Source organism: Ceratosolen solmsi, unplaced genomic scaffold, assembly GCF_000503995.2.
Source record: "Ceratosolen solmsi marchali unplaced genomic scaffold, CerSol_1.0 scaffold7, whole genome shotgun sequence".
NCBI classification, from domain to species: domain Eukaryota; kingdom Metazoa; phylum Arthropoda; class Insecta; order Hymenoptera; family Agaonidae; genus Ceratosolen; species Ceratosolen solmsi.
In genome coordinates, this window is record NW_011948413.1 from 15,562,528 (window position 1) to 15,582,453 (window position 19,926).

The 19,926-nt window shown below is 23.4% G+C and overlaps 1 protein-coding gene across 1 annotated transcript in view; it reads right to left on the reverse strand.

The window, feature by feature from the left end:
• Nucleotides 1-17,911, reverse strand: part of LOC105367719 (uncharacterized) — a 76,297-nt gene extending 58,386 nt beyond the window's left edge. The window contains exon 1 of the mRNA XM_011506487.1: nucleotides 17,743-17,911. The gene's annotated coding sequence lies outside the window, so the exon portion shown is untranslated. The remainder of the gene's footprint in view (nucleotides 1-17,742) is intronic.
• Nucleotides 17,912-19,926: the final 2,015 nt, after the last annotated feature.

The window sequence follows — 19,926 nt, forward strand, 5'->3', positions numbered from 1 at the left end:
TCCCTCACCTGTTTATGTATACACACCCATGTCTTATCTTATCATGGACGCCGAGCAAGAAAAGTGCAAAGTGGCACGTTCGCAAGGCGAAACCGAGGCTTACTGTCGTGTACGACAACGAGGACGAGGACGACGACGTCGGAGCTATGTGCCAGGGCATTTAAATGCTAAGAGGCACTCGGCTTGTGAATAATAGCTGAACAAGGAAGCGTAGTTGTAGCGACAATCACTTTAAGATCTTCGACAAGTGGAATATTCTTTCAAATACCCTTCCAACCTTCCTTTTTCGCTTTCTCGCTTCTGCCATTCATGTACGCATCGTTGTTTGATACTTTTTGATCGGTTCAACACTACATTTCTTCCTATCGATGCTCTCTTAAATACATAATATTAGAACATTTATATAAAGATAAGCTTTCTTAATTTATTTATTGTATTTGTCATTGTTGGCATAAAGATGGGAACTATTGTAAAGCTCGCGTAATCATACTTAATTGTACTTAACACTTTTATATATTGAAATTATTACTGAAAAATTTGTGCGTTTTATAAAAGTGATCGATACTTGTGTATAATACGGTAACTATATCGTATAATTAATTTGAAAAAATAATATTAATGGCAAATAAAAGTTTTGAGCAGATTACGTGTCGATAGAAAATTACTTACTAATGAAATATAGAATGTTTACCTTTATGTAAATGTTTTTACTAAAAACTCACAGACGATTTCCTGTATTCGAGCAAATATTTTCAATAGGAGCACATTTCTACAACTATATAGACATTTTTTACATTTTCAAACCAAAATCAATTAATCAAATTCAATGATTTGTTTATTAATTTAATATTTTAGATAACAAATGAGATTGTTACTTTATAAAAAAAAAAAAAAAAAATTCATCAAAATATAAGTATAATCATCGATGTCCTTTAATCTATTTATCAATTAACAATGATCAAAATATAGATATTATCGTCTCTTAACTTCATAATTGTACAATCTCTTTACAAATACTTGTAAACTCTAATAAAACTCATACGTCATCATCGAAATGTCAACTGATCTGTGCAAATCCGATTGAGGTCTAAAAAAGCTAAACGCAACTTCACTCCACTTCGTTCATTACGAGTGCGAAGTATGAAGTATCGGAAGGAAATAAGAGAAGCACGAGGCATGTCAAGTAGATCCCCTGAGCATGAAGTTGTGCACCAACTTTCAACAACGTATCCCCGGTATCGTCTATCTCCTTGTCCTCGAAGTAGTCGTACCGAGTCGATGGACGACGTAATTGAGTGGATTGCAAGTCAATGAACAAGGAATAATTATAAGTGTCTGGAGCTCTATTCGGAGTGCGTTTGGATTTAATTAATTACGGGATACGATAAAAGAGAAAAGGACGCAAATGTGCAGAGCTTTTAGACCGAGGTTATGTGAATATTCTCTATTCGTTCATGGAAGCTCGTATATATGTAGAATTTTTTTTATAATCATCAAAAAGAAAATAGAACACAAAAACTAAAGATCGTAAAGGAATTAGAAATTTGACTTATTGACAATAAATGTTAAGAGATACCACAGCTTTAAAATTATGAATAATCCCGATTTATTAAGTATTATATACAAGTATAAAAGTAGAGATAGTTTGCTATAATTTATCCTATAATTTATCATAGCTGAACATATTCTTAATGGTTCAAATCATTAGGAAAAATCGTAAAATTACTAAAATTCGAAGTATTATCAGAAAGACATAATGATGATGCTTATTCATAATAATCATTTAGTATAAATAAATTCTATCGTATGATAGATGAAAATGTCTCTCATCAATGTAAAAAGTATTAAAAATAGTTTCCACAATACCACATTACTTATAGATTATAAATTCACAATATGGGTAATTTCTTATTTAATATTACTCACTTATTTAGCAAAAATCGAAGGAAAAAAACCATTAACTTTCCATGTCCATTGAAACACTAAAAAGATTAGCGACGAGAGAAAGAACCAGTTAAGCACAGATAGAATAAATTATCTAAATTTATTCGATTCATTTGCGCTATCTTTGGACACTCAATGGTAAACTCTTAGAGCAACAACTCGATAAAAGTTTAAAATTGAAAATGAATTATTATTATTTAGTCGAGTGAGGCCATTTAATGCGTAAAAGGGCCAGAATCATGACGCAGGGTGCACATAAAGTTGAGAATCGTGAACTCGTGAACCGAGCTTTTGCGGTTAAATTAATATGCCAACAGCAGGAAGCAGCGAGTACCGGTAAGGAGGTGGGACAAACGCGCGAAGGACTCGTGAATAAAATTATGCAAAGTTCATTAAAACTGGTCCCTTGCACCACGTCACGTGGAAAGTAGTTTGCCGCCTCGTTCCACATTGCCTTACCTATGCTTTTGCTTTTCTTCTTTTATCCTCGTCCGCATTTAATCTCACGAAGCTCTTTTATCTTTTTTTTCATTCGATGCTACATTTTCATTCAATGTATCAATTTGTTGTTTAACTTATTAGATTCTAACGTTAAGATAGTTATAATTCAATGAAATCATTATTGAAGAATATAATGGCTGAAACGAAATCAAACATATCACTAATTGGGAGATATTGTGATTGTCAAACTAATTCGAACTGAAACATTAATGGCATAATGCTTGGCAACAGAATAATTTTAACGAAAAATTATCGAATAGAATTACTGGTAAATAAACGTAAAATTATTAATAATTATATGATATTCAGTCAGTCATAAAATCATCTCAATACATTCATTTTTCATTGTTTTATTTTTTTTTTTTTTTTTATATTTTATAGTTTTTATAATAGTTTGGGTATATTCGCAAGTACGAAAACATCAAGTCATAAGTTGTATTACATTCTCCGATAGCTAAATATGAAACACCAATTGTACTTTCAGATAATTTTTTCTTTTTTTCAAGTGCAAAAAATTTATGTAATATGTCGGAAAAATGTCTTATTGAGATAAACCGATGAGAAACCGTATGAAGGATAGGCAACGACGACACGAATATATTTGCTAGTTCCTCTTCTTCTAACATCAAGATGCACACACAATATGTACATTGATATTCTAGCGTCTTTAGTGCTTTAAATATTTTTCCTATTTCGCTTTGTTCCCATATATAGGCATGTGTAGGTATGCAAAAATTGTTGTTTACTACAAGTAATGTACCTATAGTTTAAAATATTACTGCGTTTTAAATTATACGCATAAAAATTATAGAAACTTTTTAACATTTAAATATTCTAAATATAAATTGCTTATGTATGCATATAAGCGATGCATATAGGTTAGATTTTTTACAAATAATTAATTTTCAACGAGCGTATTATAAATTAAAACTAGTGGGTTGCATGTAATATAAAGTAGGCTAAAAATAATATGTATTGTTAATATTTGAATGATTTCTTCGATAACAAATTTATCGATTATTAGTTGTTAGATATTATCATTTGTGAGTAGATCTGCTATTTAAATGTAAATGTATTGCAAATATATATTATATGTTTTTGTAATAGCACGATAATCTACATCATACGTAATGGAAGAATTTCTTTTTATGAAAAAGAAATCAACTTTTGCCGATTCACTAATTTTATTCTAAACTTTCACAAATCTGATTATTTAAATTTTCTTTTTAATTTTACATTCTATAATTGATTTTTTTTTTTAACTTTACTTGAATTAAAACTAGTCATTTGCTCTGTTTTTACATCTGTATAATGTAACATTTACTTAGCAAATACATTGAAAATTGTTGGATAAATGAAAAAATTTTAGTTATAATCAATACCAATTTGATTCCCACCAATTTGATTGGCAATAGATAAGTTATCAGCTTATATAGATAGATCTATTTTATATATTATAAAAATGATATACAAAGGTGAAAAACTTATGTTGTAATTGAGAATGTATCAATATCTAAAGGCCAAACTATTAAGCAAATTACATTTGTAGGTATTATTAAACTTTAGTTAATTCTGTACATTTAATTTAAGTATTATTCGATACTACTACTGCTATATTTGCCAGCTGCATTAAGCAATTTATTATGCATATTATGAATTTCATTGGCCTTTAATTTATTTGATATATTAAATATTTATATGTATGTAAATTGTGCAAAAGTAATTAAGTTTCATTCAGGCTATTTGCTTGTATAAATACAAGAATGCTAAATTGTTCAAAGTTTTTTGACCTTGGAATAAATCTATTTAAAAAAACTATTGAAATATATTATTATATATTAGGAGTCATAATGAATATTATTAAAAATGAATTCAGTTTTTAAATATTTCGTAACATTTAGAATCCAGAACATTCATCCTAAAGTTCCTTTAAGTTTTCTAAATTTTTTAATATTTTTTTTGTCATTTTCTCTCTCTACGTGTTCTTAATAATACAAAACTTTAAAAATAATAATACCTTTACATGACAAAATAAAAGTGAAATTTTATTTTATTTGTATTTTTAAGAATTTATATTCCACATTTATCAATATCATCTGTATCGTTATTGAAATTTTGTTATATTTTTAATGCATTTTTTTTTTAAATTTCAGTATAGTAGCTTTAATATTATTAATTTTAATAGGAATAAAGAATACTTATAAACCTATATCGAATCTATGATATAACTATAATCTTATTTCCTAGCGTTTCAGAAACTAAATGGATTAGTGAATGCTATCTTATTATAATATAATAGAATTTTAACTTTTGACAAGAGCTTATGAACAATTGAATAGAGCAAACATGAAAGGAATGCAATTAAATGTGTATTTTTCGCTTCCGACATTTTAACCCCAGACGCTTGCTTTTATTATATCTTCAGCCATTGGTTGTCTTCCTTCTTCCGCAGAGACAAGTCCGCGTAAATGAACTTATCTTGCTGCTTCTGGTTCTGCGAAAGGGGTTTTTGAATTGACCAAGTCACGCTCGTTGAAAACTAGTGACTGAACTTGCGATTTTTCTCATTCCTTGGTCTCAGTATGTTACGAATACGTGACGTTTTTCATGGATGTTGCGGGATTTTTCAAGTATGTTTCAATGCCGATGCTCCGGCATGCATTTTCAATAATTCAACTCGTTTATTTTCCAAATAACGTATTTCGATTGTGATAGCTTTCTTTCTAGTAAATTAGAGTAAACAATATCCTTAAATTCAATTGAGAAAAATGGTACTTTTATCGATTCTTATTTGATATACAAACTTTTTTTAACGAATACATAAGTCTTTGATGGATAAAAACGAGATATAAACATATTATTATATAATCTACTATATCAATACATCGATTATATATGATCAATAAATAATAATAAAATAAAATAATGAATACGTAATTCATGATATTTTTAGGTAATACGAATAATTTTTAATAGAAAAAATTGTAATTTCTTATACGAACATAAAGGCTTAAAACATTTAAATGTATAAAAAAAAAATGTTTTTTTCAATTACGTTTATAAAATTTTATAATTACTAGCAATAATAAGCATCCTTTGATTTAATCTAAGTTATTATATATTTTTGTTGTTGTTGATAATATTTCCACAGTCGTATTGAATTATTATATCTTTATTTTACTTAATTAAAAATTGCATATTTCATAACTTCATAAAAAAATTCTTCAATATATTTAAGTTTAGAATTTTAATTAACAAAATTTAAATTCGAAGATCGCTATACCTACCTATATGTGTATCAACATTACTTTGGATAATGTAAGAATTACTCGTTGATGGTTAGTTTTACGTTGTAGATACTTCGTGTCAATTCATTTCGAGATATTTCAGACATTTTAAAAGTGGATTATAAGTTTAAGAAGAACTACACTAGATTAAGAAACTATAAATATTGGTAAATAATTCATGAAATTCTACAATGGCGGAACCTATTAATATTTTTCTTCATGATTTTAAAATAAATTACAGATATAAATGTAACTTTCAACTACTTCATACATTAATTTGTTAGTAATAAATCAATTATACGCTTTAAACTGGATTGGAAAATATAATTGAACATGAACTTAATAATGAAACAAGTATTGTATAATGAACGAATTTATATATATAAAGTATATTTTTTATTTTACATTTCATGTAATAACACATGATGAAACAAAATCATAAGTAGTATTACTAATTGTAAGGAAAGACTTATTAAATTTTATATCAATTAAATATAATATTCTTTACAGCATGTAAATAAAATAATAGATTATCCATAGTATTTACGTCACGTACTTTTATTATATAAATATGACAATAATGGAATATTTTTAAATTCATAATATTCCACTGTAAAAATTTCTAATTCATTCTACAAATCTTTCTAATAAATAAATAGAAAATTTATATTTTTAATTACAGATAAATCAATACAATAATTATTATTTTACGACTACTGCTTATTAATAATATAAAGTAAAAATACTGGACCATACCACAAACAGAATTGACTAAAGCATAAAAAAATACAATGAGATATATATTGTCTGCCATAACTTAAACACATGAAATGGATTACTAATTACAGTTGCCTAATATAATTAATGATATATACAGATCCAATTAAATAAACGCTAATTCATTTTAATTACAAATTAATCCACTAGTTTAATTAAGAATATTATATATAGTTTGAATTGAACCTTATATTTTATAGTACTTATAATTGGAATATAAGAACTTGCTATTAAGTATTTTATAAAGTAGCTATAATAAACTAATAAAATATCTCTATAAAATTTGTTTAAATAGTCAGATTATTTAAAAGATAGAATGGAAATGAAAATACAAATAAAACAACAATGTTTTCTAATTATATATTATGAGGTAATGACTTATGTAAATTTTTATATAATGTTAGAATGTAGTTTTTTCATTAGCACGATGATATATGAAGAGAAAAGGGAATTGTATGAGATGTTTTCAGTGAATGCGAATAATCATCATTGTCGTAGAAAATTTTGAAAGTGCATGAGCTAAGTGTGAATTGCGCATTTTATATGTACCGATTTAAAATAAGAGGTAAAATGTACGTTGGAATGTGTTTATATTTTTATTCATAAGATATGTGTATATATATATATATATATATATATATATATATACACACACATATATATAATTAATGTTTCGATTAAATAATAGTTCAATTTTATATAAAAAAAAAAAAGAAAAAAAAATGAAATCATTGAATTTTATAATTTTATAATTTTATAATGGCTCTTAAAAATATTTATTAAAATTTCTTATCGATTTAATAAAGCTACATATCATATATAATATATAATGTTATAACTGAGCACATAAAATATACACGTACATGTTATATAAATGACAACTGGCTAAACCTTTTTCTTTAAAGGTTTTTAAAGGTTGAGTTGGCATAACTGACGCATTCTACTCTCCATATATGTTATTATCCGTGGTTTATATTCATAAATATGAAAAATTTAAACTTCAATTTTGATAAAAGCTTTTGTATTTTATGTGCATAATAAATATAAGAGCCAACCAAAATAAAAAGAGAAGCAGCTATGTAGCAAAATACAAGTGTATTGGGGTAAGTATGATTGAACAAAAAAGTAAATTCAAACTTATAAAGTAGGAATTATAAAGTTTGAATAAAAGAAAAAACATGTTATAGATATTAATAAAATCTAAAATACAAGAATACGAATGTAGAAATTACAATTAAGGAATATGAATCAATTTTGATAATTCAGTATAATTTCTAAATTTTATTTATAATTGTGTTCCCCGTTTAGGTTATAATAGTAACAAAGAAATTTGTAGAAATTGGGAGTATTTTATAAATATAAGCAATTTTTAGTATAAAAAAATCTGTCCAACATTCCAATATTCCATATGTCTATTGTAAGAAGTACTAATCATCGAAAAAAAAAATTGCAATGTTTTATTTGTATTTGAATTTACTTTTAATATGAACATTCAAATAATGAGTATGGATTTTTTGTTTTTTTTTATAAATTTTCTCTAATTGACATATTGTTAAATTATTATATACTAATTATATACTAATTATATAATAATTATATAAATTATATACTAATTAAAAAGTACAATTGCAATGGTCGTACATATACTTGAATTTCTTGTTTAGACAGAATATTTTGACATGATAATTTTATGAAGACCTATTATGATATCCAAAAAGTACTTTTTAAACGATAAGTCTTAATTACAATTAGTTGTGCCTTAAATTTCAAGTACACTCTTTTATAATTATTAATCTTATTTAATATATATCATCTATTAATAATAATAATAAAAAAAACTATTGTTGTACAATATTAAAATAGCACTATAACAATTATAATATAATATATAAAAATGAATTGAATACAAATTACATAATAGAAAAATAGTAAATAACACAAATAATTTCTAAGATACCAATTATTTACTCGTTCAAAACTATTTAAATTCTTCATTAAATACACTTTTAATAAATTTAATTTCTCCCTTTAAATTGACAAATTCAAATAATGTACACGCCTGCAGTGAAGCCTTTGCAGTGATTTGCTTATTTTATAAAAATGCGAAATGTCATTTAGGATTATGGACATAGAATATGTCAAACATTCATTGTTTTACGAAGCACTGGCATACAGATATCTTTGTCAGTGTATTCAAAGCGCCGGTTAAATTTGACTTTTATCATTCTATGAAGATGCCATTATAACAAACTAATTGAAATTATTCTACTGTGCGGTGCTATTCTAAAATATTTCTAAAATATTATTTTAGGGAAAGTTTCTTGATGCACATAATGTAGTTTGAAGAATAATTTTAAACTATAGACAAAAATTATAAAGTATTGAAAGTATCTATGTAAATATAAATTTTACAAAAGTTAGTATAACAAATAAAATTAATTAGCACAATTTAAAGATTATGGATTGCCTAAACATTTTAATAATTTAACATATTTTTATATAAACTATAATATATAAGAATAAAAATATTATTTGACTATTACTATTCATATTATTAAAAACTATTAAGATCCATCGTGAATGAATCATATTTTAATCTATTTAAATATAGTACATTTTTTAAACAAACATATCAATTATGATATATTTTTATTAATGGCATATTTGCAATAAAATTGAAATAATAATATAATAATATTTTTATTATTAACATTCATTTTCAAATGTTCGAAACATAATTTATGAGCTATCGACATATTTTTAATTACATTTATTTTTTAAAAGAATTGTAAAAGTATAGAATAATAGAAGAAGATATAAAGATTTAATAATAAATACAATAGTTTTATTTTGTTGAACAAATACAATATAACAAAGTGGAAATATATGAAAAAAAAATTAAATATGCAATTAAATATTCGTGTATTCAATAATGCATTAATCGTAATTATTCAAACTATTATAATTTTATATTAAGTGATAGACATTTTGTTTGTTTCAAAATTTTTTATTTTTTTATATTATCATTATCATTATATTCAGTTATATGAGGTATGGTTAAATCTAAATTTGAGGTGTAAAATAAATATTATCTGTAAAGAGATTTCAAAATGAAAATTTTTTTTACCTACATTCAAATTTTAAGCTTATAAACTATTAATTGATAGCTTAATAGATAACAAATTATAAATTATTATAAAATTTAATCGATTAAGTATATAAATAAATCTATTGACATATTAAAAATTTATTAACTTCATTCATTTGATTTCATTTATTAACTTCATAACTAAATTCATTCTTATTAACAATTTATTTAAAAATTATCAAACGCTTTCCATATTGTTCTATGTATAAGTATTTGCAATGTCGAACAGAATAGAATATATCTCATTTATAATTAACATTTGAAAACTACGACTATTAATTACTTAATCAATAGACCTTTTCTATTTGAGGAAATGTGATTTTCCTCAACACTAAATATTGCTTCTGTTTCAAATAAACAACCAGCTCAACGGATCTTTTAATTATTTGTCATATCTCATTAATGAAATACATATGTTTCTTTAATAGAAAAATCAGAAAATCCTCTTCGTACCGTTCTTTTGACCACGTATTTATTGTTTATTCTTACATTCCTTAATAACTTGATTGATACAATTTCATTTTCAGCTTCACTAATGTTAACTATGCTTCTATGGGACGAAAATGCTTTTCAAACCTTTATAAAAAGGTATTAACATACTTATCGAATAAACATTTTTTAACTATATTTTAACAATTTATGTATTTTAATTTTTCTTTGTTCATTATGTTTAATTTTTACTTATATTATAGAGGTTTCATTAAATTTTATGTATATACTTTATAATTGATAAAGTATAATTTAAAATATACTTATATTTGATTAAATTAGATTTCACAATTATGTCGTTACCATTTATCTTTATTTGTAAATTTACTTATTTATTGAAGCAGCAACTATGTACTTCTAAATCAATATCTATTTAGTTTAATTAATTATAAAAATGATTTTTATTGGTTGTAATAAAAATAACTCATCATTTTAGATTCTTAAATTATCAGAAAATGAGAATGCGTAATAAATATAATATTACAAGATAATATTCAAAATACTTGTAAATTAAATTTATTGTTATTAAAAAATGATGCATTTAAAAGTTATACAGATTATTTAATTTTATTTAATTACAACTTATATTTTACTATAATATCAATATAAGGCTTTAATAAAGTAATATGAAGTGAATAATATATTAGCATAATATTATTAATATTTTAATATTATTCAAACAATAATAGTTAGGAGTTGAATTTGTTTCAGCAAAACTCTACGTATATTCTTTATAGTTGAAAAGATTGGCGTTAGTTTGTGATCTATTAAAATACCATTGCTATATCTTTTATGGATCTTCAATATTTCTAGAAAGTAGGCGGACAACTTTTACTATGAAAAATAATTTTTAATAATTTCTAAAATTTGTACATAAACCTTACTTACACGTCAATAAATGCAACACCATATTTTATAATTCGGAATATTTCGAATGAACAAATAATTAGTTTAATAATTTTTAAACAATTAACAATTTTTAATACATAATTTTATAATAACGATCAATAATAATAATTAGTGTTAGAACTAATTTTACGAAATGAATGTTTTATATTTTGAGTCAATAATAAATAAACGAACAGATAAAAATGGAATTTGTTTATCAATTTAAAGTAACATGGAACTATTAAATTTTAATATTTATTATAAGAAAATTTAAATAATTCATATATTTAAACAAATTATTCTTAAGCTATTAGGCTCTAAGCTATTAGCTTAAAAGGTATTATCGTAATCAAAAGTGTTTTAAGTTGAAAGTAATAGAATTAATTATTATTTTAAATAAAAATTAAAAATATAAATTATGGGATGAAATATCAAATAATACTGAAGAGTAAAAATTAAATCAATAGTTTAATCAATTTTACTAAGATCAAAACAATATATTGTAAAATTTTAACGAAAAAAATTAGTTCAGATTTTTAGATTTGGCTTAAATTAATAATAATTTGTTCATTTTATGAATATCTTCATTTAGATTATATCTTCAATTTGTGAAATCCTAACAAAATCGTTAAAATACCATAATACATCTTAACTAAGCCTATTAATTCTAGTTTAAATTTTGTAATTTAATAATTATATTATACTTATAAAGCTAAAAAATAGCGCCACAATCTGTATGAGTCGTAATTTTCACATTGAAAGAGCAGCGACTTCAATTTATTTTTGAAGGCATGATTATTCATTAATTACAGTAATTAATTATCTTTCTGAAACATCCTCTTCTAATTATATTTCAATGTTCATATTTTCATTGCACTTTAATGTTTGAACCCAGCCTGAGTTTTTCGCGGTAATTAGTCTGTGAAAATAACGTAACAAAATAAAAAAATCATACCTTTTAGAGGTTTTCAATCAATCTGAACAATCTGAAAATAAAACGTATAAGACTCATCATAAAATAATTGTAATATTCCATTAACTTGATGCATGCACAATGGATGGCAATACAGAATATCTCTTTCATTTATAAGAAATTGCTAATAGACAATGGAATAAACATTTTATTTCGACTGTATTGCTCTGAATATACATAATTCATGAATACGTTTTGGCATGTTCTTGTGCAGTTTCACAAACTGCATTTTATGAGGTTATATAATACTGTGGGCTTGTTGATATTATCATTAATTATACAATTTCTATTGATGTCCTTAGAATTTAAAACGGTTAAACTTTAACAATAACAAAGCACTGCATATTTTCATTTCGAATTATTTATCGTTAAAAATTGAATTATATAAATCACTACAATGTGATTCAAGGCTTGTAAAAAATAAAATTATTAATTACACGAAAATTATAATAAGAAACTATTTTATTTCATTTCGAAGCAATACCTATTGGAAATTATCTCTTACACAATTGTTTAGGGGTTAGATCGTTTTAATATTTGAATTATTGATATAAAATTAAAAGTCGTCATTGTTCATAAATATGCATTCAAATTGTCAATTATCCTTATATTAATATAAAAATTGATATATTACTCTGCTCCGCTGATGTATTCCGCCGACTATATTATATATAATGATTTATATACATAATTATAATATGTTATGAAAATGACAAATATTAATTTTATTGAATGAAAAAATTCAGTTTCTCGTTGTCTAATTAGTACTACTGCAATTACTTTCTATCCATTTATATCAAATGTTATAGTAAATTTGTTAGATAAAAATAGCTACTTCGTTCTTAACCATCATTTTTACCAAATGACTGGCTTTTCCGGGCTTGCAACTTTATCAGTTTTATTTGGATGAGTTCCAAAATTTAATAAGGTATTCTTAAATTTTCTTAAAAAAGAAAAAAGGATACTTCGGGACATGCATTCGTGAAATCTAAGGAAGTAAAAAAACTTGACAAAAATAATTAATATCAGAAGTTGATATTTTCATTAATACATTATGTCCGCCATTTATTACAGTATTATCGTCTGACAAAATATTTTTATTAAATAATTTTTTTATTAAATAATTAAAATTAAAAAAATATAAATAAATATTAATTAGAATTCATCTATAGAAAGTATATAGGATTTTTCACAATTGTATATATGATAACAATTTTCGTTCCAAATATAAATGTAAAATAACCTTATATATAAATTTTTAGTTATATAAAATTCTTTTCATCTTAGTATTTAGTATCATCAAGATTATTAAATATGATTATTTTACTGGTAATTATTTCATAGATAATTTTTTGGTTTTCAAAATGCAACGTATAAGCTTATATTCATACTTTCTGCAAAAAAGGATGATGAGGAGTAAGTTTATTGACTATAAATCAATATTACAGATATTTTTTATTTACTTGAATCAAAATCAGTAATGGACTCTTAAAAAAATCTTCAACGATTTCTAAAAGAATAAAGAAAAAGAGTCATTATAAAGACGATTTTTATATCGATTAAACAGATGTAAAATCAAAGGTCAATAATTACATAAAAGATATCAGACAATACAATTACACGTTTGAATTAATTTTTATTATGATTAGTTATAGGTATGTCGTCTAAGGAATAGTTAATTTTAAAATAGTAATAGTCCTGAAGCTAAAAATTTGTTTTCTGTGAAAATTAAAAAAAAAATTTCTGACACTATCTAAAAGTAATAGACTTTTATACTAATCTAAATGAAGAGAAGGATAGATAAAAAAACTTTTATGCATGAGTAATTGTTCATTTCATAAAATACTATTTAATTTTTTTAATAGAGAAGTTGATATTTTCATATATTAAAAATGGATGCTCACTATAAATTTTAAAAAATATTCTATGTAAAGTTATTAAACAATAATATTGTACAACATTCTCAAATTTCTATTGTTTTATTCAGTTATATTTACAATTGCTTTTAATAAATAATTTTTGTATTAAGAAATTATGCAATTTTGTCTGCATATAAAGGCAAGCGCTAGTTAATTAGTTTACTATTAGTTGAATGTTTAAATTTAAATATGATTTTTATATGAAAATTTCTATTTTCAGATAACCATTGGTTATTCAATATATTTCTTATAAATTGATATTAATTATTACTTATTACTTATACTACTTTTACTTTATATTAAAATATTAATATGCCATAAATTAATCTGAGTTTTTAACGTAAATAAAAATTTGTAAAAAATATATAAATTGATTTTATGAATATATTTAATAGAAGTAAATAGAATATACTTGTACACGTTATTTATTTAACAATTGTGTAACAACAAAGTTAATTTTTTTTTATTTTCATATTCAGAAGTATATTTTTCTTTCATATACATTTAAAACATATAATTAAGCATATAAATATATCAAAATTAACATATAAAATCGATTTTTATTAAGCTAATTATTGAACCATTATTTTATATTTAACCATTATTTTTCAATTATTTCTTAATTACATGTACTTATTTAAAGTCCAAAGCTATCCTATTACTGTGATCTGTTTTTTTTTTAATATCTGTAAAATCTAGTAAATTTAAATTAGTCCAAAGATAATTCGTTTTCTGCTATTAGATTATAAATACAATTTTTTACCTTATTACGTAGAATCGTGTGATTTTTCTTCGCTTTTATTCAATTAATATTTTATTATTCAGATTAATTATGGTTTAATTAAAATTCGTACTATTCTAGGGAACTACAGAAAGTTCGAAAAGTTAATCTTCGCATTCTCAGCAACACATTCATGTTATTAAAGCACTAGTCCAGAATAAAACGGACATAATTATATTGTTTGGAAGAGGAATTATGCATATATGTTATTATTTTTTCATAAACATAAAGTATTATGTATGAACTAAGATTATAAGTATAAGAAAACTGTATGCTAATATGAAAATCTATACAATATTTTTTGTATGTAATTTAAGAATTAATTATTTGATTTAATTGTTAAATGTTTAGTTTATAATTGAATATTAATACTTACATATTTATCTAATATAATATCTCCTATAATAAAAACAATTAAAATAGATTTATAAAAACAACTTATTATTATTTCTTTTATTATCAGATATAACATTTCATATCTATAATATAAATTATTAATTAAAAAAAAAAAATATATATATATATATATATATATATATATATATACTGTAGAATGTACTAATAGAATGAAAAACCGTATTAGCATTAATAAATTGTATAGATCTATATAGTTTCTATCAGTAACAATTAACATGTTGTAAAATTGTAGTTACTATATTATTTATAAAATTATATGTTAAATATTTTTAAAATCAGACTTAAATATTTTGTTCTTAAATAAGTAGTAATATTTAATATATAGTATCAGTATACAATTTTGAATCTGGAGTTCTTGTATGTTCAACTACCACAAAATAAATAAATAACGTTTTACAGTTGAATTTTTTACTTATTTTGTAATAAAATGAGGGACCAGACAGATTAAAATATAATGTTAAAAAGACGGTATCTGTAGAGAATTAATATTGGAATTAAATTAAATAATATAGATGTTAATTACTTCGATCATTTACCTTGCATACCTCTAACATAATGTATTCTTTTAATTTATTTAAAATGTTATTAATTTTATGTCGTTATAATGTTTTCAAATTTGAGCTAGTTTAATCACACCTAACATTTGTCTAACAACATCCTTTATCTCAGCTTTACAAATTATTATAAAGTAATTTAGGCTTTTCATTTATTTCTGAAAATGTTCATTTAATGTTCATCTAATTAATAAATTTACGATACTATTGTTACTTATGTAATTCAGATGCAGTAAAAGTTTTTTATATAACAAATGATTATTAAACCTCAATATGTTGATATTTCATATTTCATGAAATCGATGTGAAATGTTAACTTAATCTACCATTTTATACATTTTTCTTCATATATCCTTATTACATTACCTACTTCATGAAAGAGAAAAAAATTATACTAACCCTATTCATAATTTTTGACAATAAAAAATTTTGAACAATTTCTCAGCTTGTTAGTTTTTTTTTAATCATAGACATGTTAAGGTGATAAAATGTTTCATTAATAAAGGGAAACTTTAAATAAATTCCTGTAATTCGTAAACTTCATAAATAGAATAAAATATCGAATATATTCTATGAATTTCTGCGACATATCAGTGGAAAAAATTAAACCTTTTAAAACCGACTAAATTATAATTTGAATTTCGAATAAATTAATTAACTGTTAAGAATAGAGTAATTTTTATAAAAGTTGATTGAAAAGTATACACTTTCGAACTTTTATTTAATATAATTACTAATGTTTATTCGTAAAGTTATAAAATTATAATGTTGATTAAATATGAGGATTCGTTGCAATTAAAAATGTTTTGTAATATTATAAAATTGTAAAAAAATCTTACTAACAAATTTTTATATTCTAAAATTAAGGTCGATTATTTTCTAATATTTAAATTTAATTATTAATAAATTATTATTAAATCTATTATTGATTGATTTTTACTGTTTTCTTCCAGTTCCAGACTTGGAGAAAGTTATTTTTATAACTTATCGTGTTAATATTTTAAATAACATAATTACGACACATTTAGTATAGCTAAATGAGCAAACTGCGGTAAAAAAAATATTAGCGAAATTTGAAATATTCACATTCAATAAAAATATTTTTATATATTAATTATATATGCTTTCATATATCATATACTTTATATAACTATACAAAATAGTAATAATGATAGGTTGACATTCCATGTAGGTGGAATACATGTCAAATGCAATTAACTTTATCAGAAATACATTTAAAATTTATTAATAATTTTTTAATTTCATAGAAAAATTTTTAGTATACGTTTACATTCTTCATATCGCAAATTCCATAGAATATATGTCACTTTACAAGGTACTAATGTAGTTTCGTGACCTTACGTATACTTGTGCACTTACCCGTAAATACCAGCGATAGTATCTAAGCTAGAAACATAGAGTAGTTATAAAGCTAATATCGTAAGGCGTACGTTATACATATATTACATAACCATATGCCGGATGCGTCGTTAATGTCTAACAACTACATAAATATGGATCATTCGGCAGGTGATTTTCGATTTTGTATAACCACTTATCGACGCTTATAGCATATATCACAAGCAGCATACATATGACTATATCGACGATTCATTGTTTCTTACGCTAAACAACAACTATATTAAAAAGAAACTGATTTAACGTATATTTATAAAATTTTTACATCTATAATTATTTAAAAAAATTTTAAATTAATTTATTTTCAGCAAATGTTATTCGATTATAAATGAACTGATCATTCAGAAACTTAATTCAGTATTATCCTAATAAATACATTATCATTGTTTAAGTAGTATTTGATTAAGATTTCATCTAACAGAATATTAATCATTTATTTAGTAATATAAATGTAAAATGTATAATAATATGTTTTGAGAAATTAAAAATTGCACCAAAAGACAACATCGCTGTTTTTCACGAACTCATAAAATAAAGAGAAATTTTCGTCTATTTTATAGGCAAAATGTACGAAATGGCAATAATCTAATACAAGTGAACTTAAAACATAATATATGATTAAAAATTACATGTGAAAGCACTTACTGAGGTCAAGATCGTACTTGGTAACAAGGGCGATGACAATGATGATAACAGCATTAAATCAAAGAAACAGCCTTTGCATTTATATCCTCACCATTTTTCGATATAAAACTTTCATTCGACAATTCCTGTCGATATTGATATGAGAGTAAACCATTTAACAACGTGGATAATTGATGTGTCGTGTATCTTTGCAGTATCAGTCTATAATTAAATTAATTTGATTAAATTATTAAGAGAGAAAGAGACATTAAATGATACTATTTATGAATAGATAACTGACATTACAACTACAGCGTGCTACAATGGTTTTTATTATTAATAAAAAAAGTCATTATTCATTATTGCTAATATGAACAACATTTTACGTATCATCAATTCTGCAATTAATTAATTCTAACAACTAAATATTGTCTATTTACCATTAAAAAAAAAAATAAAATTTGAGTGTCTTATTACGAGAATTTTGTCATCATTTTTATTATTCGAAACTATTGACGTATTGTATCTGCATTATATTTTTAATATTTTTATTACTAAAATATTATTTTAGTTTGAATCAGATGATTCTCCGGCATATTGGAATATATGAAAAAAATTTTTTCTTTTAAATAAATAATTTAAAATAATTTTATCATGCTGAAAATTTGTCATTGAATGTATGTAATATTCTTGCTTGAAATAATTTTTTTTTTTTTTACATAATGATTGCATTTAAACTATCTGAATAATTAAATTATAAAATAAATAATAACATTTTTCAATTAATTATATATTTTTAAAATTATTAATATCTAATATATTAACTGTGAAATATCAATTTTTTATTATCGATTATATATTATGAATGCATAAGATTTAGTAATGCATTTATCTTTATATCAGTTAGGTATTAGTGATAGGCTAATGGCATATATTATCTTTCACTCGATTGCATAACGAAGAAATTCGAATAATACAACTCTGTAAAATTCGATATATTTTCATTTCAATCGACAACATAACAAAATTTAATTCAATATTAATGCAACTCCAATCATTACAATTTTAATGATAATAATAGTATATGCATCATAATAAATTGTCAGTAAATATAGTTTTATATCAAGCACTATAGTGCCGTTTGTAATTATGATTTCATATCTTTTATAATTACTATCATTTCAATTATGCAATACAAAGCAAAATCTGCAAACTTCTTAGTCGGAGTAAATTTTTTCATGACTTAAACAATTATTAATTAGAATTATAAATGTATAAGCATTTAATTAGTTTCTTCAAAATAAATTTATATTTACACAGATATAGTACGATTTATTACAACCTCAAAAGTGAAGTAAATATTTTTATTGTGATTTTACTTATTATGAAAAATATTAAAATTCATTTCAACTTTTAATCTCTCTCTCTCTCTCTTTATATATATATATATATATATATATATATACATATTTGTGTGTATATATGTGTGTGTGTGTGTGTATGTGTTTTTTCTTTTCTTTCTGTAAACTAATTTTGTCAAGAAGATCGAATACGTAAATAAATTTCTAACTTGGTCATAGAATTTATACTGAATTGCGAATTATTTCAATACTCGTATACTTTTTAATATGTGTTTGTCTCTAATTTGAAAAAAATTGATGTATATAAATAAAAAATAAAACAATTATTGTTAAGTAGTTTGAAATTGAAATTATATGAAATGCTCAACGAATAATTAATTTACTTTCAAATTGCATCTATCTAGATTTTAATCACTCTCGTCTATCCTTCGATCATCGAGAGATCAATGATATATCTAAAGCAAGAAGCTACTGCCATCATTGTCAACTCATTGACGAACACCGATAGCATCATTAATAGCGCGATATGAGATAACCAGAATTTCTGCTCATCTATACCTATATATGGTAGTCCATCGTGTAAATTGCGTTCCTCTCTCTTGCTCTCTCTCTCTCTCTCTCTCTCTCTCTCTCTATATATATATATATATATATATATATATATATATAGTTATAGGTATAGACATAGATATATATACATAGATATATCCATGTGTATTTCGGCCACTCGTGGGCAATGAACATACGGTACGTTTGAATCACGTCCTAGAAATTCTCAATCTAACAAATTCACCGTTGATCTTCTGCATTGCATTAATAACAAAATCATTTTATAATTATCTTT